The following is a 26236-nucleotide window of genomic DNA, read 5'->3' on the forward strand; positions in this document are numbered from 1 at the left end:
GATGGTTTGAAGCCTTAGGCTATGAAAGACCCAGTAATTAACATAGTGCAATAACAAAATAGGAAGGGCTACAGTTTACTCTGTACACAAGAACTCTTTTTTTTTTCAGTTTAACCTCATTTTAAAAACAATTTTCTTTTATTATTATTATTATTATTATTATTATTATTATTATACTTTAAGTTCAGGGTACATGTGCATAACGTGCAGGTTTGTTACATATATATACTTGTGCCATGTTGGTGTGCTGCACCCATCAACTCATCAACACCCATCAACTCGTCATTTACATCAGGTATAACTCCCAGTGCAATCCCTCTCCTCTCCCCCGTCCCCATGATAGGCCCCGGTGTGTGATGTTCCCCTTCCCAAGTCCAAGTGATCTCATTGTTCAGTTCCCACCTATGAGTGAGAACATGCGGTGTTTGGTTTTCTGTTCTTGTGATAGTTTGCTGAGAATGATGGTTTTCAGCTGCATCCATGTCCCTACAAAGGGCACAAACTCATCCTTTTTTATGGCTGCATAGTATTCCATGGTGTATATGTGCCACATTTTCTTAATCCAGTCTGTCACTGATGGACATTTGGGTTGATTCCAAGTCTTTGCTATTGTGAATAGTGCTGCAATAAACATACGTGTGCATGTGACTTTATAGCAGCATGATTTATAATCCTTTGGGTATATACCCAGTAATGGGATGGCTGGGTCATATGGTACTTCTAGTTCTAGATCCTTGAGGAATCGCCATACTGTTTTCCATGATGGTTGAACTAGTGCAATCCCACCAACCGTGTAAAAGTGTTCCTATTTCTCCACATCCTCTCCAGCACCTGTTGTTTCCTGACTTTTTAATGATTTCCATTCTAACTGGTGTGAGATGGTATCTCATTGTGGTTTTGATTTGCATTTCTCTGATGGCCACTGATGATGAGCATTTTTTCATGTGTCTGTTGGCTGTATGAATGTCTCCTTTTGAGAAATGTCTGTTCATATCCTTTGCCCACTTTTTGATGGGGTTGTTTGTTTTTTTCTTGTAAATTTGTTTGAGTTCTTTGTAGGTTCTGGATATTAGCCCTTTGTCAGATGAGTAGATGGCAAAAATTTTCTCCCATTCTGTAGGTTGCCTGTTCACTCTGATGGTAGTTTCTTTTGCTGTGCAGAAGCTCTTTAGTTTAATTAGATCCCATTTGTCAATTTTGGCTTTTGTTGCCGTTGCTTTTGGTGTTTTAGACATAAAGTCCTTGCCCATGCCTATGTCCTGAATGGTATTACCTAGGTTTTCTTCTAGGGTTTTTATGGTATTAGGTCTAACATTTAAGTCTCTAATCCATCTTGAATTAATTTTTGTATAAGGAGTAATGAAAGGATCCAGTTTCAGCTTTCTACTTATGGCTAGCCAATTTTCCCAGCACCATTTATTAAATAGGGAATCCTTTCCCCATTTCTTGTTTTTCTCAGGTTTGTCAAAGATGAGATGGCTGTAGATGTGTGGTATTATTTCTGAGGACTCTGTTCTGTTCCATTGGTCTATATCTCTGTTTTGGTACCAGTACCATGCTGTTTTGGTTACTGTAGCCTTGTAGTATAGTTTGAAGTCAGGCAGCGTGATGCCTCCTGCTTTGTTCTTTTGACTTAGGATTGTCTTGGAGATGCGGGCTCTTTTTTGGTTCCATATGAACTTTAAAGCAGTTTTTTCCAATTCTGTGAAGAAAGTCATTGGTAGCTTGATGGGGATGGCACTGATTCTATAAATTACCCTGGGCAGTATGGCCATTTTCACGATACTGATTCTTCCTATCCATGAGCATGAAATGTTCTTCCATTTGTTTGTGTCCTCTTTTATTTCACTGAGCAGTGGTTTGTATTTCTCCTTGAAGAGGTCCTTTACATCCCTTGTAAGTTGGATTCCTAGGTATTTTATTCTCTTTGAAGCAATTGTGAATGGAAGTTCATTCATGATTTGGCTCTCTGTTTGTCTGTTACTGGTGTATAAGAATGCTTGTGATTTTTGCACATTTATTTTGTATCCTGAGACTTTGCTGAAGTTTCTTATCAGCTTAAGGAGATTTTGGGCTGAGACAATGGGGTTTTCTAAATATACAATCATGTCATCTGCAAACAGGGACAATTTGACTTCTTCTTTTCCTAACTGAATACCCTTTATTTCTTTCTCTTGCATGATTGCCCTAGCCAGAACTTCCAACACTATGTTGAATAAGAGTGGTGAGAGAGGGCATCCCTGTCTTGTGCCAGTTTTCAAAGGGAATTTTTCCAGTTTTTGCCCATTCAGTATGATATTGGCTGTGGGTTTGTCATAAATAGCTCTTATTATTTTGAGATACGTTCCATCAATACCGAATTTATTGAGCGTTTTTAGCATGAAGGGCTGTTGAATTTTGTCAAAGGCCTTTTCTGCATCTATTGAGATAATCATGTGGTTTTTGTCTTTGGTTCTGTTTATATGCTGGATTATGTTTATTGATTTGCATATGATGAACCAGCCTTGCATCCCAGGGATGAAGCCCACTTGATCATGGTGGATAAGCTTTTTGATGTGCTGCTGGATCCAGTTTGCCAGTATTTTATTGAGGATTTTTGCATCGATGTTCATCAGGGATATTAGTCTAAAATTCTCTTTTTTTGTTGTGTCTCTGCCAGGCTTTGGTATCAGGATGATGCTGGCCTCATAAAATGAGTTAGGGAGGATTCCCTCTTTTTCTATTGATTGGAATAGTTTCAGAAGGAATGGTACCAGCTCCTCCTTGTACCTCTGGTAGAATTCAGCTGTGAATCCATCTGGTCCTGGACTTTTTTTGGTTGGTAGGCTATTAATTATTGCCTCAATTTCAGAGCCTGCTATTGGTCTATTCAGGAATTCAGCTTCTTCCTGGTTTAGTCTTGGGAGAGTGTAAGTGTCCAGGAAATTATCCATTTCTTCTAGGTTTTCTAGTTTATTTGCATAGAGGTGTTTATAGTATTCTCTGATGGTAGTTTGTATTTCTGTGGGGTCGGTGGTGATATCCCCTTTATCGTTTTTTATTGCATCTATTTGATTCTTCTCTCTTTTCTTCTTTATTAGTCTTGCTAGCGGTTTATCAATTTTGTTGATCTTTTCAAAAAACCAACTCCTGGATTCATTGATGTTTTTGAGGGTTTTTTGTGTCTCTATCTCCTTCATTTCTGCTCTGATCTTGGTTATTTCTTGCCTTCTGCTAGCTTTTGAATGTGTTTGCTCTTGCTTCTCTAGTTCTTTTAATTGTGATGTTAGAGTGTCAATTTTAGATCTTTCCAGCTTTCTCTTTGTACACAAGAACTCTTGGCAGCCACATGATTCCTTCACAAAAATACAATGACCAGTAAGTTCTGCAGATGAGTTTTCTCATCTATAAAATGGGTATAGTAACTGTATCCACCTCACTAGGTTGTTGTAAAGATTAAATTAGTTAATATACACAGAGTGCTTAGACCAACCCCTGCTGACTTATACACTGAGAAATGTTCTTAGGACAAGATGCTAGTTAGCTACGGAAGTGACACAAGCTACATTTGAAGCGTGTGTTGAAAGTGGTAAATTTCAGAAATGGGTCCCAGAGGGACAGATTCTTTTCCGAGGCATAATGGGTAATATGTAGGAGAAGACATGCTAAAGCTCCATTTCTTTTCGGTTGTAAAATGAGTCACCTTTTCTAAGAAGTGTTACATAAACCGGGTTTGGTTCATTCGAGCACAGCGTAGTATATAAGAAATAGAATTTGCCTTATTTTAAACCTTTCTTTTTTTAACCAATTGGTAGTTGTTTAACAAAGCTTTTTAATATTTGATGTGAAGCAAAAACCAATGAAAGTCTATAAAAAATAATCCAAATATGATGACTCAGGAGCTTTCATTCTATTTGAAAGTGATCTGCACTTGGCAGGGCCTGGCAGGAAATGAGGTCAGAAGGATTACAAGGGAGCTTCAGTTAGATCTGTAACATCTTATTTTTTAAAATAAAAGAATTAGAGCAAAAAGGAATAATGCTAACATTTATTTAATCTGGGCACTATTAGATTATTTCCTTTACTATTCTGCATGTTGGAAAATTTTATTTTTCATCTAAAGAGATGTAGCCTTCAGCTCATTTTCCACTCACCATATAGCTAACTTTGCACTATATTCCTGCTCCCTACCCCCACTTTGGTTCCACAGATCTCTTCATCCCTTCTAGAAACAGTAGAATGTTTTGCATCTGTCTCTTTGGGGATTTCCACTTCAGCCTGACCAGTTTCGGTAAATGCTAACTCCATTTTTCCTTTCATCTCAGCCAGCCGGCTTTGTAGCAACTATTCACAGGGCTTCTGAGGGTGATATATCTGCACCCCAGTGTCACAGCAGACACAAAATCTAGTAAAAATGAAATTTCAAGGGTGGCCTTGATCAGTATGAGTGTCAACACTAGGGACAGCAGCAGATAGAAGTGTGGGCAGAAGCATTGAGGGAGTCAGGCCAAGGTGGAGATGAGGAAAATGTCACAAAAGGGCAGAGGCTGACAGTGGGGGCACTTGGCAGCCAGTTTCAGGTCTACTCCTGTTGCCTCAGAGATAGGAGGGCAAGTAGGAGGCAATGTTTTGATTGGATAAGAGCTCGTCAGATGTCTTGTTAGCCCAGCTGGTCATCTACCCAATGCTGACTTGAGTCAACATGCAACTTGAACTTGGTTTCTGTAAAGGAATAATGTCCCTTGAGTTGCAAGACTGTAGGAATAGCTCTACTGTGCTGGCAAATCTGTAACTAGCAATGAGCCCAGTGGGTCCTACCAAATGCTAATTGATTAGATAACTGATTTAGTCTGTTTTGTACAGCTACAAAAGAAATACCCCAGATTGGGTGATTTATAATGAATAGATATTTATTGGCTTTTGGTTTCTAGGGGCTGAAAAGTCCAATATTGAGGGGCTGGCATCTGGTAAGGGCCTTCCTGCTGCATTATCCATGGTGAAAGGGCAAAGAGAGGGAGGCAGTGAGGGAGGGAAGGAGAGAGAGAGAGAAAGAAAGAGGAAGATGTGCAAAATAGAGCTGAATTTCTCCTTTTATAAGGAACCCACTCCCATGACAATGACGCTAATTCATTCAGGAGGGCAGAGCCCTCATGGCCTAATCCCCTCTTAGAGCACCCACCTCTTAATACTGTTACAATTGCAATTAAATTTCAACATGAGTTTTTGGAGGGGACAATATGTTCAAATATAGCAATGACCATTGTCAGTGCTGATGCCACCCATAAATACTTTTTTTTTTTTTGAGATGGAGTCTCACTCTGTCACCCAGGCTGGAGTCAGCTCCGCCTCCTGGGTTCACGCCATTCTCCTGCCTCAGCCTCCTGAGTAGCTGGTACTACAGGTGCCCACTACCGCGCCCGGCTAGTTTTTTGTATTTTTAGTAGAGACGGGGTTTCACCGTGGTCTCGATCTCCTGACCTTGTGATCCGCCCGCCTCGGCCTCCCAAAGTGCTGGGATTACAGGCGTGAGCCACCGTGCCTGGCACCACCCATAAATACTAAAATTGATAGTAGCCTTTTAGTATATATAAAGTTATTTATGTCCCTGTTTCCCCTGTTGCACAGACAGGCTAGGGGCTGTGCTCCCTGACTGAAATGTTAGGGCCTGTGGAAGCATGCTCTAAAGCTTGTCTTTACGCCTTCACCAGATCAATTTTCCCTTGAGTTGGCATGGTGAATCCTTTTTAAAATGTAAGGTCCTGAAAGAGAGAATCCATGTGTTCTCAAGTTCTTGTATGCCCTGCCAGGACCCGTGGGCTTTCAACAAAAGTCATTTGAGGAGTTCCATTTGGTTGGCAGATACAAAAAACAGCTGTACTTTCCAGAGAGAGAAATCTATGACTGCTGAAATCTGCTATCTTTGACTCTGCCTTTGCCTTTTATCTTTTCCTTTAGATAACAGGCTTTACTGTTTTGCATTTTACAGTCATATAAACTAATTAAGGATCACCCTTTGGCTGTTTTGCCATCTCAATGCACTCAGTTTGAGTTGCTCCCTTAAAATAGCTTGCTCCGTCTCAAAAAAAAAGAAAAAAAAAAAATAGCTTGCTTCCAATTCTTTAATCATGAATTCCAAATGGCATCTTAAACTTGCTTGAGAAAAAGTTGAAAAGGACATTTTCGGAAATGTACAAATTGTTACTTATTGATTTACTTTTATTCAATAAAAATACGAGGGGCCCTGCCTTGGCTGATCCTGATCAGCTGCTTACCCATCTCTCTCTCTTCCTCAGTTTCTTCCTATGCAGAATAGAGCCAGTAATGGTACTTATAGCTTGCCATAGAGATTAAAGGCTTAACACAAAACACAAGCGTATGACCATCTAGTTGGGGAGATGTTGACTATAAATAGATGTTAAATAATGAAACAGTGCTGAGTTAGTAAGTGAGAATATGGATGGCAAATGCTCTGGAGCAGTTAGCCCTTCTCTCTAGCTGAGAAATGATTTCTCCATGCAGTCCTGTCCTTGTTCTACTGTCAGACTAGGCGGAGCCTCCTGCAGAGCTTCCACTGGCTGGCTGGACTCCCAGCTCATCCAAAGACCCCCATCTCTTCCCAGTTCTGCCTAAGCAGGCAGCATTCCTGGCCAAGCCCTGAGCTTCAAGGCTGATGGTGTCCACTTCCCCTTCAACCAGCACAGCTCTCTCCTTCTCTAAGAAAAGTGCACCTTCCTCCCATTCTTACATAAGGCTCGTCTAGTGAGAAAGTCCCTCCCTGGGTTGCCAGAGGCAAAATTCTTGGTCGTTCTTTACTAAAAACTTGTAACCAGCTCCAACCATTAACAGATGTCAGACTGAGAACACCCATTAGAGAGTGCAGAGCTAGTGAAGGGTGAAGGGGTTTTTTTTTGTCGCACTCCTGGAAAAGGACAATCAGCTTTTGACGTTAGTCAGGAACTAAGCCCCTCTATAGTCTAAATTTATTTAACCTGAATTTGTTTTAGTTCTTTCTCTTGCTCTTGTCTTTGAGGTTGCCAATTTTAGATATACCTACAGTTTGCCCTTTAAGCCCCAATTCTACGTACTCTTATTTTCTTTGCTTAGCTAGTCATTTTATTCTCTATGATATTTCTTTTTTCCCTTTTTTCTTTTTTCTATTTTTTGTTTTTGAGATGGAGTTTCACTCTTGTTGCCCAGGCTGGACTGCAGTGGCGTGATCTTGGCCCACTGCAACCTCCACCTCCCTGGTTCAAGTGATTCTCCTCCTCAGGCTTCAGGGTATCTGGGACTACAGGTGCACACCACCACGCCTGGTTAATTTTCATATTTTTAGTAGAGACAGGGTTTCACCATGTTGGCCAGAATGGTCTTGATCTCCTGACCTTGTGATCTGCCCGCCTTGGCCTCCCACAGTGCTGGGATTACAGGCATGAGCCACCAGGCCCAGCCCTCTATGATATTTCTAAACCTATTCTCAGTAATCTCTAATGCTCACTGCAGGGCACTCTGTGCCTATATTGTTATTGTTTGCTATAATGCAGTTTCTGCCATCTCCTTAAGGTCACAGAATGAACTAGCCTTGTTTAGGATCTTTGGAACGAGAGATTCTAGGTGAGTTTCTTATCGCTGTGAGGCATTGGAAAGGTAAAGTGAATGACAGGTACAATCTAAAAATTAAACAGTTTGTGGCACTTGTCTTTTCATCAGAGTTCAGCAAGAGTACATGATGTTTCCCATGGAGCCTCAGCATCAGGCAAAGGCATAGAGCTGTCGCTCAACCACACGATGGCTATGAAACAAAAGACTCTTCCAGTTTATTAATTTAAATGGGCGAAACGAGCCAATTCCTGGCCCAGCTGTAATAGAGAATAGAGATAATGTACACATCCCAGGCTCCCAGGAACTGGAAGGGGGCCATCCTGGGAGGGTGGGACTGTATCTTACCATTGATGTCCCCCCCAACTCCCAAATATGGACAAACTCTGCTTAAAACAAACATCGAGGACAAAGATGTCTCGGAAACGAAATGAGCTGAGAAGCATGGGCAAAGTCTCCTCCATCCAGCTGCCTGGAAGGGAGAGAGGTGGTGGCGGCCAACATGTGAGTAGTTCTTTCTCTTTTCCCTTCAGAGCCTCCATGGGAGGTCTGGATTCAGGGTATTCAGTTTCCACATATTTTGACAGGGTGTGTCAGTTCAAAGGCCTAGAGCAGAGCTTTAGCACGGGGAAATTGAGCTCATTAACGTATTCCAGTGCACACATTGGAAAGCCCACAAGATGATTTGCATGCCTAATGACTGTGCTCAAGTCCCACTGCCCCGGTAGACGTTTCCCCTGATGCCTCCAAGCCCTATCTGATCTCTTTCATTCCTGATCCTCTCTAGTATCTGATGGGAATAATATATCCCATGCTCTAGTTATTCACAGTTCCATCCCTGGAAGTGCTCATGGTCAAGTAGGCTTAGCTATTGTACATAGGCCGCTGGCTTGTGTACAAATCACTGCTCCCCAGCCAGATTATAAATTCATTGAATGCAGGCAGGATCCCTATTAGTCTTTGTATTCCTGGAGCACCTAACACAATGCCTAGGGGAGTGAAGCAGAATTACAACATTAATCCCTGTCTCCCAAATAAGACAGCTTGAATGAGAGATGGAGGAATAGAGAAGGCTCTGCTCTGTTGTTCTCGGGAGTCTTCCCAGTGCCACCTTGCCTGAAAGGCAACCCTTCTAAAGTCATGGGGCTGGGAAAATGCCTTCTATATGTGCAGAGATGATTACTAAGGGATGAATGGTTCCCAAGGGCCAGGGCATACTGAAGACGGGACATAGAAATCTATGTGAGGGTTGGTCAGATCAGAAGGATATATAGTCAGGGAAAAGTCACTGATCAGTGTGACCACAAACCTCAAGGGGACTCTGAGTGCTGCCCAATGATCCATTTCCAGTCAACTCACACTCTCAGTCTCTTAAGTATACATTTTACACCATTTCTCCTTAAACCACCAACTCCTCCTCCTCCTTCCTTACTCTCAGCTGATGACCTTGCTTCTTATTTCTTGCTAAGAAAATAGAAGCAATTGGAAGAGGACTTCCATAAGCTCTCACCACCTGATATATTTTAGATCTGTGTTCCCGACCAAATACATTGAAATGTAGTCCCCAGTGTTTGAGGTAGGGCCTGGTGAGAGGTAATTGGGTTACGGGGGCAGATTTCTCATGAGTGGTTTACCACCATCCCCCTTGGTACAGTCCTTGAGATACTGAGTTCAAGGGTGTAGTGCCTCTTCCTTCACTCTCTTGCTCCTGCTATGGCCATGTGACATGCCTGCTCTCGCTTTGCCTTCCGCCACGATTGTAAGTTTCCTGAGACCTCCCCAGAAGCTGAGCAAAAGCTAGCACCATGCTTCCTGTACAGCCTGCAGAGCCATGTATCACTTAAACCTCTTTTCTTCATAAATTACCCAGCCTCAGGTATTTCTTTATAGCAATGAGAGAATGGACTAATACACCACTTTAATTACCCACCCACCTTCAGCTGCATCCATTTTCCCTGTCTTCCTTCTGTAACTTCCTTCTGACTGTGTCCTGTCTAAGGCCAACCCCTCTTTCCTGCAGGCTAGGCCTTTTTCTCTTTCCCACATCATTATTTTTTCCCTCTCTACTGGATCATTCCCATCAGCCTGCAAATCAAAACAAAGCAGGACCTTCTTTGACCCCATGTCCCCTTGCAGCTATATCCTCAGTTTTCTCCTTCTTTTTATTTTTATTTTTTTGAGACGGAGTCTCGCTCTGCCGCCCAGGCTGGAGTGCAGTGGCCGGATCTCAGCTCATGGCAAGCTCCGCCTCCCGGGTTCACGCCATTCTCCTGCCTCAGCCTCCCGAGTAGCTGGGACTACAGGCGCCGCCACCTCGCCCGGCTAGTTTTTTGTATTTTTTAAAGTAGAGACGGGGTTTCACCGTGTCAGCCAGGATGGTCTCGATCTCCTGACCTCGTGATCCGCCCGTCTCGGCCTCCCAAAGTGCTGGGATTACAGGCTTGAGCCACCGCGCCCGGCCCTCCTTCTTTTTATAGCAGAACATTCAAAAGAGATATATTTCCTCCTTGACTCCATTTCCTTTCCTCCCATTCTCTCTCTTTAATCTTTTTAAACTAGGCTTCATCTACGCCACTCTTCCAAAACAGCTCCTTCAAGGTCACCAATGAGTTCCATATTGCTAAATGCAGTGATCAACTCTCAGTCCCATCTGGTGCCCGCACAGTGTTCCCTTTGTATTTGTGAAACACTTCTTTCACCTAGCCTTTGGGACCCCTCTGAATCTCCTCCTACCTCACTCAGTCTCTTTTTCTGGAGCCTCTGAACCCTAGATGACAGTAGGCCCTACACTCAGCCTTGGCCCTTTTCATCTCCGTAGACACTCACTCGCAAGATGATCTCATTCAGTGCCATGACTTCAAATGCTGTTGTTTATAGACTGAATATTCCCTAATTTAGAGCTCACCCTCCTCCAGACTCCAGAGCTAAAAATCCATTGCCTGCTTGTCATCTCCACTTGGATATGGAATAAGCATCTCAAAGGAATATTTATGAAAACAAACCGCATTTCGCTGCCTTCATCCTTCAGTCCAAGCCTCTACCTTCTCTTGCCTAGACAACTAGAATTGCCCATTAATGGTTTTCCCTGCTTCCACTTTTGCTCCTCTACAGTGGATTCTCTGTATAGCAATCAGATTAATCCTGTTTATGTATTTATTTTCATTATTATTATTATTATTATTATTTTAGAGATAGGGTCTTGCTCTGTCACCCAGGCTGGAGTGCAGTGGTGCAATCATAGCTCACCACAACCTTGAACTCCTATGCTCAAGTGATCCCCCCACCTCAGCCTCCTGAGTAGTTGGGACTACAAGTATGCTACCACTCCTGGCTAATTTTTTTTTTGATTTTTAGTAGAGACGAGTTCTCACTATGTTGCCCAGGTTGGTCTCAAGCTCCTGAGCTCAGGTGATCCTTCCAGCTTGGCCTCCCAAAATGTTGGGGTTACAGGCGTGAGCCACCATGGCTGGCCCAGAGTGATCTTTTTAATAAAGTCAGGGAGCTAGGCACAGGGACAAGTGCCCATAGTCCCAGCTACTCAGGAGGCTGAGGCAGGAGGATGGCTTGAGCCCAGGAGTTTGAGGCCTGCCTGGGCAACATAAAGAGATCCAGTCTCTAAAAAAATAAAAAATAAAGTCAGATCAGCTATTCCTCTGCCCAAACTCTCCAACTGCTTTCACTTTCTTTCAGAATAAACTCTGAAGTCCTTACTGTGATCTACAGTGCCTCACTGGTTCTGGCCTTCTGCCAACCCTCTGATCTCATTTCCCAGCCCTGCCCTGTTCTCACTCCATTCCAGGCACCCTAGACTACTTGTCTAGGGTGCCCTTTAAATGCTCCAAGAAAACTCTCACTGCAAGACCTTCAAATGTGCTGTTCCCTCTGCCAGGAGTGCTCTTCCCCGACATTTGCAGGACTCACTCCCGATTTCCTTTGTGTTTTTCTCTGATGTCTTCCCTGACTACCATCCACATGATGCTAATTAGTCCTTCTCCCCTCATTGCCTCTTACTCCTATCCCTTCTCCTGGTCTGTATGTGTGTGTGTGTTTGTGCGTGTGTGTGTGTGTTTGTGCGTGTGTGTATATATATATGTGTATATATATATATTCCTTATCATTTGACATTTATATGGAACAGGATCCTGGTAGGAAACAGATGGCACATTCATTGGGGTAATTTAACAAAGACACTATTTTCAAGGATGTGGGCAAGGTTAAGAGAACCAACCAGGGATGGTGAAGCACCCAGTCTGGCAATAGTCAGAAGCTATTTTAAAGAAAGTGAGGCGGTCCTGAAGGGACGAGGGAAGGGAGTTGATACTGGAACCCAGAGAGAGCTGTAGCCATGGTAGAGAGGCCTTCCATCGGAGATGTGGCCTTAGAGGAATGCGGCCACTGCCTAATGACCACGTGGTAGAAGGAGTGTCAAGGGAATAAACACCCTCATCTTTCTCCTTCTGACCTCCTGTCTCCTACTGGTGTCCCCTATTGGTCAAACCCAAACAGAAGCCAGAGGTCAAGGAAGCCCAAGTGATACGACTCAAAGCGGGACCGTCCAGCACACGTTATCTATGTTTTTATTTCTTGATGATCTTTTTTCCTCACTAGGTTGTAAGCCCCCATGGAAGCAGAAACTAAAGCAGTGCCAGGCACAAAAAGGGTGCTCCACAAAGATTTTTAAAGTAAACAAATTTGTGATCTGTGGGCACGTGGTGAGGTGAGCTGCGAGGTAAGAAGAAGAGGTGAGATCTGTGAGGTCATGACTGAGACCACGTGGCTGAGGGCAGGGAGTCACTTGGAGACCTGGGAAATCTGATGCCATCTTTAAGGCAAATGATCAAAAATAGGCACAAAGCACAGCCCAGAGTAGCATCACAAAGGAAACAGCCACGCACGGCATGCTTTGGGACACAAATGTGCTGAGGCTGGAAGAAGCCTCCAGCTGCAGCGGCAACAGCGGTGATAGCAGAGAATATTTGCTGGCAAAAGGAGAATGTTCTTGCATTATAATCACTAGAAATAATAATAATAAAAAAAGCAGAGACCCTGACAGCCCTGCAGTCATCCCGGAAGATTAGCATAAAAAGCAAGAGGCAGATGAACTGGATCCTATTTGTGGCACACCCATGGAGGGGGTGTACAGGGCCCCCTCATTTCCATAGGCTTGGTGCTACAGCAGCTGGTAGGCAGACCCTTACCATTTCTGCACTAGAAAATCGAATCATGTTCATGTTTTGTAATTTTTTTAAAAAGATTATGTGGAAGATTTCATTGGGAAAACAGAAGAAGTAATTTATATTGCCTACTACATAGCAAACGACTGCAGACATGGTTTGCCCAAATCCTGTATGCCTTCTCTACCTGTCCCACCTTTTCCCCTAGGCATTTTAGTTCCCAACTTGTACACCTACTCAGTCTGAAAAACAAAGGGCCTCTTTGGAGGGGAGTTTAGGTAATATGTATTATTGCTGGAGAAGGCCCCTTAGGAGTCCCACTTTGAAACTCAAAGGAGGAAATAAAATACTTCTTCCAGCTACCCACATACTCTTTCTGATAAGAGGACCATCAGTGGAATTCGCCCTAGCTAATGACATGTGTATGACAAAGTTATGTAGGCTAATAGGCTATCAAACAGCCTATGCATGGGTCATTCCTCCTCTTCCTGTGGTCTTTTTCATCTCATTCATGTTGTTTCTTAAATCCCAAGTTAAAGAAGCCCCTCAGAGAGTGTCAACCAGACATTCCAAAGTGGGTAGACTCAACTCAGCACCCAGCACTGATGTATGTGCCCAGACAGAACAGCTCTGTTTGAGGCTGCTGTGCTGCCTGTTCCACAGATGCTGGGGACAGCTCAGGCACCAGCTGTGTTACGCTGGAACCAGCTGGGGGGAATAAAGAGAGCAGGAGGCACTGCCCTGTAAGAGCCTTCAGCCTCTCTTGAATACCAGTGTGGAAGCAAAAGATTAAGTGTCAAAATGCATAGTGCAGACAGGGAGGTAATGCTGGGGAAGGGAGATGGTATGTGTATAAGAAGAGCCAGGTTGGAAGAGTCTCCTGGAGCGTGTGGGTACCCAGGGGTACAAGATGCAGTTTCCACGAGAGACTGTGGTGCAAAACAGAGGTGCACGTAGCCCGTTGTAGAGACAACGAAAGCCCCCAAGTTACAGAAGAGTTTGTTGTGTTCACCGGGCAGAGAGAAACGTTCGAGATCACTTTCAAGTAATTCAGGGTGAGTAACCGAGCAGAGGGAAGGCTAGTCTGGCTGAAACTGTGAGCAAAGAAGTCTAGCCAAAGGGCAGCTGTGGGGCAAAAGCAGGTGGTCAGGGGGCTAGGGAGGCACACTGGCTGGAAAGAAAGACATTGTCATCCTGGCCTGCCCTTGTGCAGCCTGGACAGTGGTGTCTCATCTGACCTGAGGGCTGCCATCCTGAGAGGCAGCATTAACACAAATTTGGGTAAAGCCATTCTTTCTCTAAAAACTTCCCAATTATTCCCTTAAAACCCTAATAATTCTCAAGTTCTGTGAACTTTTAAAAAAGACTTTACTGTAGAGTTCCTGCTTTTACTTATGCCCTTTGATATGCGTCCATCTCCTTTCCACAAATTCACCACTATGGCCACTTTCCCTTACAGGGGTAAAATAGTTGTGCTGCATTTTCTGTGCTCCAGAGTGTATGGCCAATCTTCAAAATCTCTATATCTGACTTGCCCTTTGGGTCTGCGTTGAATCAAAATGATCCTAGAGTTGAATGGGTGAGGGTGAGGTGGATGGAGGACAAGGCTGGGTGTGAACTTCCAAGGGAACACGCAGGTGTTGATCTCCTCCGGTCAGCTGGTGTTCCCAAGCACTGTGTCCATTCTCAAGATTCACGGATGGAGGATGGAGGATGGAGGAGGGTCTCAGGGAGTCAGCCTGTGGAGGGAAGCAAAAGAATCAGTCTACATTGGACTGGACCTCCCTTAAACAGAGGCTGCTTTAATCTAAATGTTTATGGCTCTTTCAAATTCGTATCTTGAAATCCTCACCCCCAAAGTGATGGTATTAGGAGGTGGGACTTTTGGGAGGCAGTTAGATCAAGGGGACAGAGCCCTTATGAATGGGACTAGTGCCCTTATAAAAGACACCTGAGAGGCCGGGCGCGGTGGCTCAAGCCTGTAATCCCAGCACTTTGGGAGGCCGAGGCGGGCGGATCACAAGGTCAGGAGATCGAGACCACAGTGAAACCCCGTCTCTACTAAAAATACAAAAAATTAGCCGGGCGCAGTGGCGGGTGCCTGTAGTCCCAGCTACTCAGGAGGCTGAGGCAGGAGAATGGCGGGAACCCGGGAGGCGGAGCTTGCAGTGAGCCGAGATCGCGCCACTGCACTCCAGCCTGGGCAACAGCGTGAGACTCCGTCTCAAAAAAAAAAAAAAAAAAAAAAAAAAAAAAAAAAAAAATAAATAAATAAATAAAAGACACCTGAGAGAGACCCCTCACCCTTTCCACCATGTGAGGTTAGAGTGAGGGTACTGTCTATGAGCCAGGAAGTGGGCCCTCACCAGACACCCAATCTGCCAGCACATTGATCTTGGACCTCCCACCCTTGATCTTGGACCTCCCAACCTCTAGAACAGTGAGATAGGAATTTCTGTTTTTTATAAACTACCTGATCTGTGGCATTTTGTTATAGCAGCCCGAACAGACTAAGACCGAGATATAATCTAGATTCACAGGGGCCATCAGTGAAATGTCAAGGCGGCATACAAAATGGTGCATACCGTGGATGGGTGAATTCATGGACACTAAATACCATGAAGATGCAACACTTCGTACTTCTAAAAGCGCTGGATAACCTGGATTTTGGCCTGGGAGACAAGCTTTCACTGACTGAGTTTCAGCGAACTCCTTTGAACTGTTGGGATTTTAGAGGCAGCACGTGTGGGGCAGCTGGGTGGGCACTCAGGAGACAGAGTTGATCGTGGGAAGCTTCCAAACTCTGCCCTGCACAACTGCTTGGCCCAGCACAGCAGCTGGGAAAGGAAAAAAAAAAAAAAAATAGACACCACAAGAACCCGTTATGGCTTGAGATTCTCTTCACCTCCTGGTCTGACACAGCCCCCATTGGTATGTAGTGCTTTGGGGCATGGTTCTTTGAGTTTACGACTTATTCAAGATGCCTTTGAAGCTAGACTTAGCATAAGCCAGGCCGGGACCCTGGGCAGGTTGGCGCTTGATCTCCATTCATATTTACAAAGGCTGCTTCAAAAAGGAAAGCTAATTGTGGTGTCCCAATGCCCAGGTGACCTGAATGCTGCTACAAATTGCCTCCTCGGGCATAGAGGTACAGGGTAGTTTTCTGTTCTTTATCCTTGCTACGCCTGGCCAATTCCTTTAGGCTGTCTTCCTTCCTCCTTCCCTTCTTTCTATCCTTCCTTCCTTTCTTTTTTCTTTTCCCTGTCCACATATTTTACATCTGGCCTGATCCTGTCACTACCCCAGGTTTGATTAACTTAGGCAAACCCTTCATCGTACCCAGCTGCTGATTTCAGATGCAGAGTGGGGAGATAAAAAACTGTCAAGAGGGGAAAATGGATGAGCAGCAGATAAATGGTGGCGGGGCGGCGGGCGGGGGGGTGCGGGGGGTGGTGCAATTTGCTCAGGCACGGCCTGCCACTTGCCTGGCTTCTAATTAGAGACATAAGAAATATGTTTTTCTTCCCAGATTCGGACGCTGTTTTTCATTTTCAAAAAGCCATCTGAATCCCGTCTTTAGCGTGATCTTGTGCTATTTTGCTGGCAGTTCCACAATAGCCACCAACTTAGGGACTGCCGAGAGGAGCCAGATATCCCTGCCAGAGAAAATGCATCCCTGAACCTGACATCTGGGTCTTGCAGCTGGAGGGAAGGAGGAGACAAAAAAGACGCAGTCCTGAGTGTCATCAAAGGCAGTTGATGGTGCCAAGTGAGTATGGAAATTACATGCAGTGCAGATGCCATTTTCAACGTCAGACGAATAATGCAGCTATTTAAGAAAAACAAAGATGTGCTTAGAAATTGATCACCCGTGTACGTGCAGTGAAAATGTTCATGGCTTCCAGGGTGTGACAGGGATGGGCAGCATGCTCATTTCCAAACCATTCACATTCTTTTCTTACTGTGATTCTGAAAGAATAACTGAAGAAGTCAGATTATTTCCCCGCTTTTATAAAACACAAGGGGAAAGAAGTTACTTGAAATCGAGCTTTAGAACACACTCTATCTACATGGGCAGTTAAGGTTTTCAGGTTTATGCCAGCTTTTTTTATTTGAGGCAGCATTTTAGATTGCTTTGTGAGACAGACAAGGGAATATGAAAGCCAGAAAGTACACTCAGTTATCTACAGGCCATGATCAATCACAAAGAATTAGTTCATTGTGCTGCGATTGGAGGGAGGAGGATCGGAGAGAGAGGAAATTGCGAATGCTGATGAGCATGAAAGCCCCTTCTCCTCTTTCTTTCTTTCCTCTTCTGAGTTAGATCTGCTCAAGATTAGAGGATGCACCGAGCCACGAATCTTCAGCTTACAGGCACCGTGCAGATCCACTTTTGGTTTATGCAAGGTGAACACGGAGGTAGTAGGAGCAAATACCAGCTCCCCAGGTACAAATCTTTCACAAAAAGTCTCTGTTACCTTTTGTTACTAGCAAAACACACATTGTCAAGAGAGAGGACTTCTCTCTGTAAAAGTATCTTTGCCAAGGGGAAGCCTGGGAGGAGATAGGATTTTTCTAATCTAAAACATGACTTAAAACTGGGAATTTCATGTTTTCGCTGGAACAGCCAGTGGGTTTCAGTGTTTTTTGTTATCAATTACCCCTTTAAAAAAAACCTTATTTTTGTCGTTATTTAAAGGAAAACATTGTTTGAATTTGGCAGTCAAAATAATGTTCCAGAACTTCTGGGGTACTGAGCTCTGGGCATCCTAGTGGTGACTTCAGAATTTATTTCTAGGAGGGCTTTGGGGGTGGAGATCTGTTGGAGTAACACCAGCTGGGGGTCTTGGCTTGAACTATGTTTACATGGCAAGCACACTATTGTCACTTAGACTGTACAATTATTTGTAGTGGCTTGGAGAACTGTTAGCCTAAAGCCCCCTAAATCTCCCCCTTGACATCGCCTCTGTTCTTGTCCTGAGCATGCATTTCTCCACGTGGGCACTACTGCATTTTGGAATGGGTCATTCTTCTTTATGCAGGGCTGTTGTACTGCAGGACTTTCAACATCCCTGACCCTGCTCACTAATTGCCAGAAAACTGGAGGTGGCCACTGTGACAATCAAAAAAAATCACGCCATACTTCCCGATGCCTTGCTGAGATCCCATTAGGTTTATTTCAGTCCTCACACATATACTTTTTTGAGTGCATTTGGGTGAAAAATAAATAAGCACATACATAGACAAAGCGGAGTCACTGGGGAGACAGTGCTGTCTGGAACAGTGGCTCTGTATTTTTTCTCCTCATTTCTATACCAGTCGTGTGCACAATACGTGCCTGTCAGTAATAGCTCTCATTAAAAGAAATTGTTTTCAATTTATTTAGGACAAAGGTGGGGGTGCAGATTGAAAATTTTTTTCCTTAGACTCAGCACCTATAGAGGGTCTCATACTTATCCTGTATCTCTGGTTGAGTGTCCCTGGTGAATTGAAAGTGCACTGGATTACAAAGACAATTTGCCATAAAATAGCTGTTATATGGCCGGGTGTGGTGGCTTACGCCTGTAATCCCAGAACTTTGGGAGGCCAAGGTGGGCAGATCATGAGGTCAGGAGTTTGAGACCAGCCTGACCAAGATGGTGAAATCCCGTCTCTACTAAAAGTACAAAAATTAGCTGGGCATGGTGGTGCATGCCTGTAATCCCAGCTACTCAGGAGGCTGAGGTAAGAGAATCGCTTGAACCTGGGAGGCAGAGGTTGCAGTGAGATAAGATTGTGCCACTGCACTCCATCCTGGGCAACAGAAGGAAACTCCATCTCAAAAAAAAAAAAAAAAAAAAATAGCCATTATATTATGCAAACTGTTTAACACCTTTATACGTCAACTACCTCATCCACAAGATGGAGATAATAACGTGTGCTCTACTTACCTTGTAAAGTTGTGAGGACAAAACTAAAACTGTAAGATTGCTTTGAGGAGCTAAATGCATCATGGATAAGTGGTACAACTCCTATGGAAACAATATGATGGTTCCTCATAGGACCCAGCAGTCCTGTGAGGAACCATCAGCAATCCAGCAATCCAGCTTCTGGATTTATATCCAAAAGAATCAAAATCAGAGTCTCAAAGAGATATTTGCATACCAATGTTCATAGCAGCGTTATTCACAATAGCCAAGAGGTGGGAGCAACCCAAGTAACCATCCACAAATGAATGGATAAACAAAATGTGGTATACACATACAATGGAATATTATTCAGTCTTGAAGAGGAAGGAGACCCTCTCACATGCTGCAACATGGGTGAACCTTAAGGACATTATTCTAAGAGAAATAAGCCAGGAACAAAACGGCAAATACCATATGATTCTGCTTATATGAGATACCTAGAGTAGTCAAACTCATAGAAACAGAAAGTAGAAGGGTGGTTACTGGGGACTAGGGGGAGGGGAAAGGAGAGTTACTGTTTTAATGAGTATAGGGTTTCGGTTTTAGAAGATAAAAAAGTTCTAGAGATTTGTTTCACAACAATGTGAATATACTTTATGCTGCTGAACTTTACACCTATCTAAAAGAGGGTAAGATGGTAAATTTTATGCTAAATGTTTTTTGTTTGTTTGTTTGTTTGTTTTACCACAATGAGAAAGAAAGCATGGTAGAAACAGAAGGTATTGGAGGTTCCAAGATGGCCGAATAGGAACAGCTTCAGTCTGCAGCTCCCGGAGTGAGTGACACAGAAGACGGATGATTTCTGCATTTCCAACTGAGGTACAGGGTTCATCTCACTGGGGCTTGTCAGGCAGTGGGTGCAGCCCACAGAGCAGGGCGGGGCATTGCCTCACCCGGGAAGTGCAAGGGGTCAGGGAATTCCCTTGCCCAGCAAAAGGAAGCTGTGACAGATAGTACCTGGAAAATCAGGACACTCCCACCCTAATACTGCACTTTTCCAATGGCCTTAGCAAACGGCACACCAGGAGATAATATCCTGCACCTGGCTTGGAGGGTCCCAGGCCCACGGAGTCTTGCTCACTGCTAGGACAGCAGTCTGAGATCGAACTGCAAGGTGGCAGCAAGGCTGGGGGAGGGGCATCTCCCATTGCTGAGGCTTGAGTAGGTAAACAAAGCAGCTGGGAAGCTCTAACTGGGTGTAGCCCACCCTAACTCAAAGAGGCCTACCTACCTCTGTAGACTCCACCTCTGGAGGCAGGGCATAGCTGAACAAAAGACAGCAGAAACTTCTGCAGACTTAAACATCCCAGTCTGACAGCTTTGAAGAGAGTAGTGCTTCTCCCAGCATGGAGTTTGAGATCTGAGAACGGATAGACTGCCTCCTCAAGTGGGTCCCTGACCCCTGAGTAGCCTAACTGGGAGACACCTCCCAGTAGGGTCTGACTGACACCTCATACAGCCAGGTGGCCCTCTGAGATGAAGCTTCTAGAAGAAAGATCAGACAGCAGCATTTGCCATTCTGCAATATTTGCTGTTCTGCAGCGTCTGCTGGTGATACCCAGGAAAACAGGGTCTGGAGTGGACCTCCAGCAAACTGCAACAGACCTGCAGCTCAGGGTCCTAACTGTTGGAAGGAAAACTAACAAACAGAAAGGACATCCACAACAAAACCCCATCTGTACATCACCATCATCAAAGACTAAAGGTAGATAAAACCCCAACGATGGGGAGAAATCAGAGCAGAAAAGCCGAAAATTCTAAAAATCAGAGTGCCTCTTCTCCTCCAAAGGAATGCAGTTCCTCGCCAGCAATGGAACAAAGCTGGATGGAGAATGACTTTGACAAGTTATTCTCCGGTAACTCTATCGGTAATAACAAACTTCTCCGAGCTAAAGGTGGATGTTTGAACCCAACGCAAAGAAACTAAAAACCTTGAAAAAAGACTAGATGAATGGCTAACTAGAATAAACAGTGTAGAGAAGTCCTTAAATGACCTGATGGAGCTGAAAACCATAGCATGAGAACTATGTGACGCATGTACAATCAGTAGCCGATTTGATCAAGTGGAAGAAAGGGTATCAGTGATTGAAGATCAAATGAATGAAATGAAGCAAGAAGAGAAGTTTAGTGGAAAAAAAGTAAAAAGAAACCAACAAAGCCTCCAAGAATTATGGGACTATGTGAAAAGACCAAAGCTACATCTGATTGGTGTACCTAAAAGTGACAGGGAGAATGGAACCAAGTTGGAAAACACTCTTCAGGATATTAACCAGGAGAACTTCCCCAACCTAGTGAGGCAGGCCAACATTCAAATTCAGGAAATACAGAGAATGCTGGAAAGATACTCCTTGAGAAGAGCAACTCCAAGACACATAATTGTCAGATTCACCAAAGTTGAAATGAAGGAAAAAATGTTAAGGGCAGCCAGAGAGAAAGGTCGGGTTACCCACAAAGGGAAGCCCATCAGACTAACAGCAGATATCTCAGCAAAAATGTTACAAGCCAGAAGAGAGTGGGGGCCAATATTTAACATTCATAAAGAAAAGAATTTTCAACCCAGAATTTAATATCCAGCCAAACTAAGCTTCATAAGTGATGGAGAAATAAAATCCTTTACAGAAAAACAAATGCTGAGAGATTTTGTCACCACCAGGCCTGCCTTACAAGAACTCCTGAGGGAAGCGCTAAACATGGAAAAGAAAACCGGTACCAGCCACTGCAAAAACATGCCAAATTGTAAAGACCATCGATGCTAGGAAGAAACTGCATCAACTAACGAGCAAAATAACCAGCTAACATCATAATGACAGGATCAAATTCACACATAACAATATTAACCTTAAATGGAAATGGGCTAATTGCTCCAATTAAAAGACACAGACTGGCAAATTGGATAAAGAGTCAAGACCCATCAGTGTGCTGTATTCAGGAGACCCATCTCATGTGCAGAGACACGCACAGGCTCAAAATAAAGGGATGGAGGAAGATCTACCAAGCAAATGCAAAACAAAAAAAAGCAGGGGTTGCAATCCTAGTCTCTGATAAAACAGACTTTACACCAACAAAGATTAAAAGAGACAAAGAAGGCCATTATATGATGGTAAAGGGATCAATTCAACAAGAAGAGCTAACTATCCTAAATATATATGCACCGAATACAGGAGCACCCAGATTCATAAAGCAAGTCCTTAGAGACCTACAAAGAGACTTAGACTCCCACACAATAATAATGGGAGACTTTAACACTCCACTTTCAACAGATCAATGAGACAGAAAGTTAACAAGGATATTCAGGAATTGAACTCAGCTCTGTACCAAGTGGACCTAACAGACATCTACAGAACTCTCCACCCCAAATCAACAGAACATACATTCTTCTCAGCACCACATCGCACTTATTCCAAAACTGAACACATAGTTGGAAGTAAAGCACTCCTCAGCAAATGTAAAAGAACAGAAATTATAACAAACTGTCTCTCAGACCACAGTGCAATCAAACTAGAACTGAATATTAGGAAACTCAAAACCACTTATCTACATGGAAACTGGACAACCTGCTCCTGAATGACTACTGGGTACATAATGAAATGAAGGCAGAAGTAAAGATGTTCTTTGAAACCAATGAGAACAAAGACACAACATACCAGAATCTCTGGGACACATTTAAAGCCGTGTGTAGAGGGAAATTTATAGCACTACATGCCCACAAGAGAAAGCAGGAAAGATCTAAAATTGACACCTTAATATCACAATTAAAAGAACTAGAGAAGCAAGATCAAACATTCAAAAGCTAGCAGAAGGCAAGAAATAACTAAGATCAGAGTAGAACTGAAGGAGATGGAGACATAAAAAACCCTCCAAAAAAATCAATGAACCCAGGAGCTGTTTTTTTCAAAAGAGCAACAAAACTGATAGATCACTAGCAAGACTAATAAAGAAAAAAAGAGAGAAGAATCAAATAGACTTAATAAAAAATGATCAAGGGGATATCACCACCAATCCCACAGAAATACAAACTACTATCAGAGAATACTATAAACACCTCTATGCAAATAAACTAGAAAATCTAGAAGAAATGGATAAATTTCTGGACACATACACCCTCCCAAGACTAAACCAGGAAGAAGTTGAATCCCTGAATAGACCAATAACAGGTTCTGAAATTGAGGCAATAATTAATAGCCTACCAACCAAAAACAATCCAGGACTAGACAGATTCACACCCAAATTCTGCCAGAGGTACAAAGAGGAGATGGTACCATTCCTTCTGAAACTATTCCAGTCAATAGAAAAAAAGAGAATCCCCCCTAATTCATTTTATGAGGCTAACATCATCCTGATACCAAAGCCTGGTAGAGCCACAAAAAAAAAAAAGAGAATTTTAGACCAATATCCCTGATGAACATCGATGCAAAAATCCTCAATAAAATACTGGCTAACTGAATGCAGCAGCACATCAAAAAGCTTATCCACCACAATCAACCTGGCTTCATCCCTGGGATGCAAGACTGGTTCAACATAGGCAAATCAATAAATGTAATCCATCATATAAACAGAAACAATGACAAAAACCACATGATTATCTCAATAGATGCAGAAAAGGCCTATGACAAAATTCAACAGCCCTTCATGATAAAAACTCTCAATAAACTAGGTATAGATTGGAAGTATCTCAAAATAATAAGAGCTATTTATGACAAACCCACAGCCAATATCATATTGAATGGGCAAAAGCTGGAAGCATTCCCTTTGAAAATGGGCACAAGACAGGAATGCCCTCTCTCACCACTCCTATTCAACACAGTGTTGGAAATTCTGGCCAGGGCAATCAGGCAAGAGAAAGAAATAAAGTGTATTCAATTAGGAAAAGAGGAAGTCAAATTGTCCCTGTTTGCAGATGACATGATTGTATATTTAGAAAACCCCATCATCTCAGCTCACAATCTCCTTAAGCTGATAAGCAACTTCAGCAAAGTCTCAGGATACGAAGCCAACGTGCAAAAATCACAAGCATTCCTATCCACCAATAACAGACAAACAGAGCCAAATCATGAATGAACTTCCATTCACAATTGCTTCAAAGAGAGTAAAATAGCTAGTAATCCAACTTACAAGGGATGTGAAGGATCTCTTCAAGGAGAACTACAAACCACTTCTCAATGAAATAAAAGAGGACACAAACAAATGGAAGAACATTTCATGCTCATGGATAGGAAGAATCAATATTGTGAAAGTGGCCATACTGCCCAGGGTAATTTATAGATTCAGTGCCATCCCCATCAAGCTACCAATGACTTTCTTCACATAATTGGAAAAAAAAGCTACTTTAAAGTTCATATGGAACCAAAAAAGAGCCCACGTTGCCAAGGCAATCCTAAGCAGAAAGAACAAAGCTGGAGGCATCACGCTACCTGACTTCAAACTATACTACAAGGCTACAGTAACCAAAACAGCATGGTACTGGTACCAAAACAGAGATATAGACCAATGGAACAGAATAGAGCCCCTGGAAATAATACCACACATCTACAACCATCTGATCTTTGACAAACCTGACAAAAACAAGAAATAGGGAAAGGATTCACTGTTTAATAAATGGTGCTGGGAAAACTGGCTAGCCATATGTAGAAAGCTGAAACTGGATCCCTTCCTTACACCTTATCCAAAAATTAATTCAAGATGGATTAAAGACTTAAATGTTAGACCTAAAACCATAAAAACCCTAGAAGAAAACTTAGGCAATACCATTCAGGTCATAGGCATGGGCAAGGACTTCATGACTAAAACACTAAAAGCAATGGCAACAAAAGCCAAAATTGACAAATGGGATCTAATTAAACTAAAGAGCTTCTGCACAGCAAAAGAAACTACCATCAGAGTGATCAAGCAACCTACAGAATGGGAGAAAATTTTTGCAATCTTCCCATCCGACAAAAGGCTAATATCCAGAATCTACAAAGAACTTAAACAAATGTACAAGAAAAAAAATCAAACAACCCCATCAAAAAGTGGGCAAAAACAGACACTTCTCAAAAGAAAACATTTATGCAGCCAACAGACACATGAAAAAATGCTCATCATCACTAGACATCAGAGAAATGCAAATCAAAACCACAATGAGATACCATCTCACACCAGTTAGAATGGCGATCATTAAAAAGTCAGGAAACAACAGGTGCTGGAGAGGATGTGGAGAAACAGGAATGCTTTTACACTGTTGGTGGGACTGTAAACTAGTTCAAACATTGTGGAAGACAGTGTAGTGATTCCTCAAAGATCTGGAACTAGAAATACTATTTGACCCAGCCATCCCATTACTGTGCACATACGCAAAGGATTATAAATCATGCTGCTATGAAGACACATGCACATGTATGTTTATTGCAGCAGTATTCACAATAGCAAAGACTTGGAACCAACCCAAATGTCCATCAGTGATAGACTGGATTAAGAAAATGTGGCACATATACACCACGGAATACTATGCAGCCATAAAAAAGGGTGAGTTCATGTCCTTTGTAGGGACATGGATGAAGATGGAAACCATCATTCTGAGCAAACTATCGCAAGGACAGAAAACCAAACACCGCATGTTCTCACTCATAGGTGGGAATTGAACAATGAGAACACTTGGACACAGGGTGGGGAACATCATACACTGGGGCCTGTTATGGGGTCAGGAGAGGGAGGAGGGATAGCATTAGGAGATATACCTAATGTAAATGATGAGTTAATGGGTGCAGCACACCAACATGGCACATGTATCCATATGTAACAAACCTGCACGTTGTGCTCATGTACCCTAGAACTTAAAGTATAAAAAAAAAATAAAAAAGAAACAGACGGTATCGTTATCAAGTATAACTCAGAGGTTAGGAGAACAACAGGAGTATCTGCATGTTTCACAATGTAGGTAGATTATATCAGTAGGTCCACTGCCCTGAGTTCCCCAAGGGCACTTTTACAGAGGAACACATAAAGGAATAAAGCAGGGAAGTAATTAATTTAGAAAAGTATTTCTTAAAGTGGGAAATATACTAGCATTCCCTAAGGAATTTTAAAAAATACACAGGTCAGTGTTCTTGGCTGCAAATAACAGAAGCTACTCTGGTTAGCCATGTTAGTTAGGATTCTCTAGAAAGACAGAACCAGTGGGATATGTCTACATGTAGAAAGATATTTATTTGAAGGAATTGGCTCATATGATTATGGAGGCTGGCAAGATCAAAATCTGCAGAGGGGGCCTGTAGGCTGGAACCCTGGGAAGAGTCAATGTGGAGGTTCAAGTCCAACAGCCATCAGGCTGAAGAACCAGGAAAGAGCTAATGCATTGTAACCTGCACAGACCTAGGTGGACTGAACAAAGAGGGGCAAACATGGGAATAAAAGACAGGAGACAAAAGAGTTATTTGGAAGAAGAGGTCAGGGGGCACCTTGCCTCTAGTGGACAAGGGCCCCAAACTTTACACGGTCCTCCATATTTATTAGGCAAAAGAGATAGTGAGAAGGGGAGTGGAAGAAGGGATCAGTTGCTCACTC

This window comes from Macaca mulatta, chromosome 12 (assembly GCF_049350105.2).
Source record: "Macaca mulatta isolate MMU2019108-1 chromosome 12, T2T-MMU8v2.0, whole genome shotgun sequence".
In the NCBI taxonomy this organism is placed as follows: Eukaryota; Metazoa; Chordata; class Mammalia; order Primates; family Cercopithecidae; genus Macaca; species Macaca mulatta.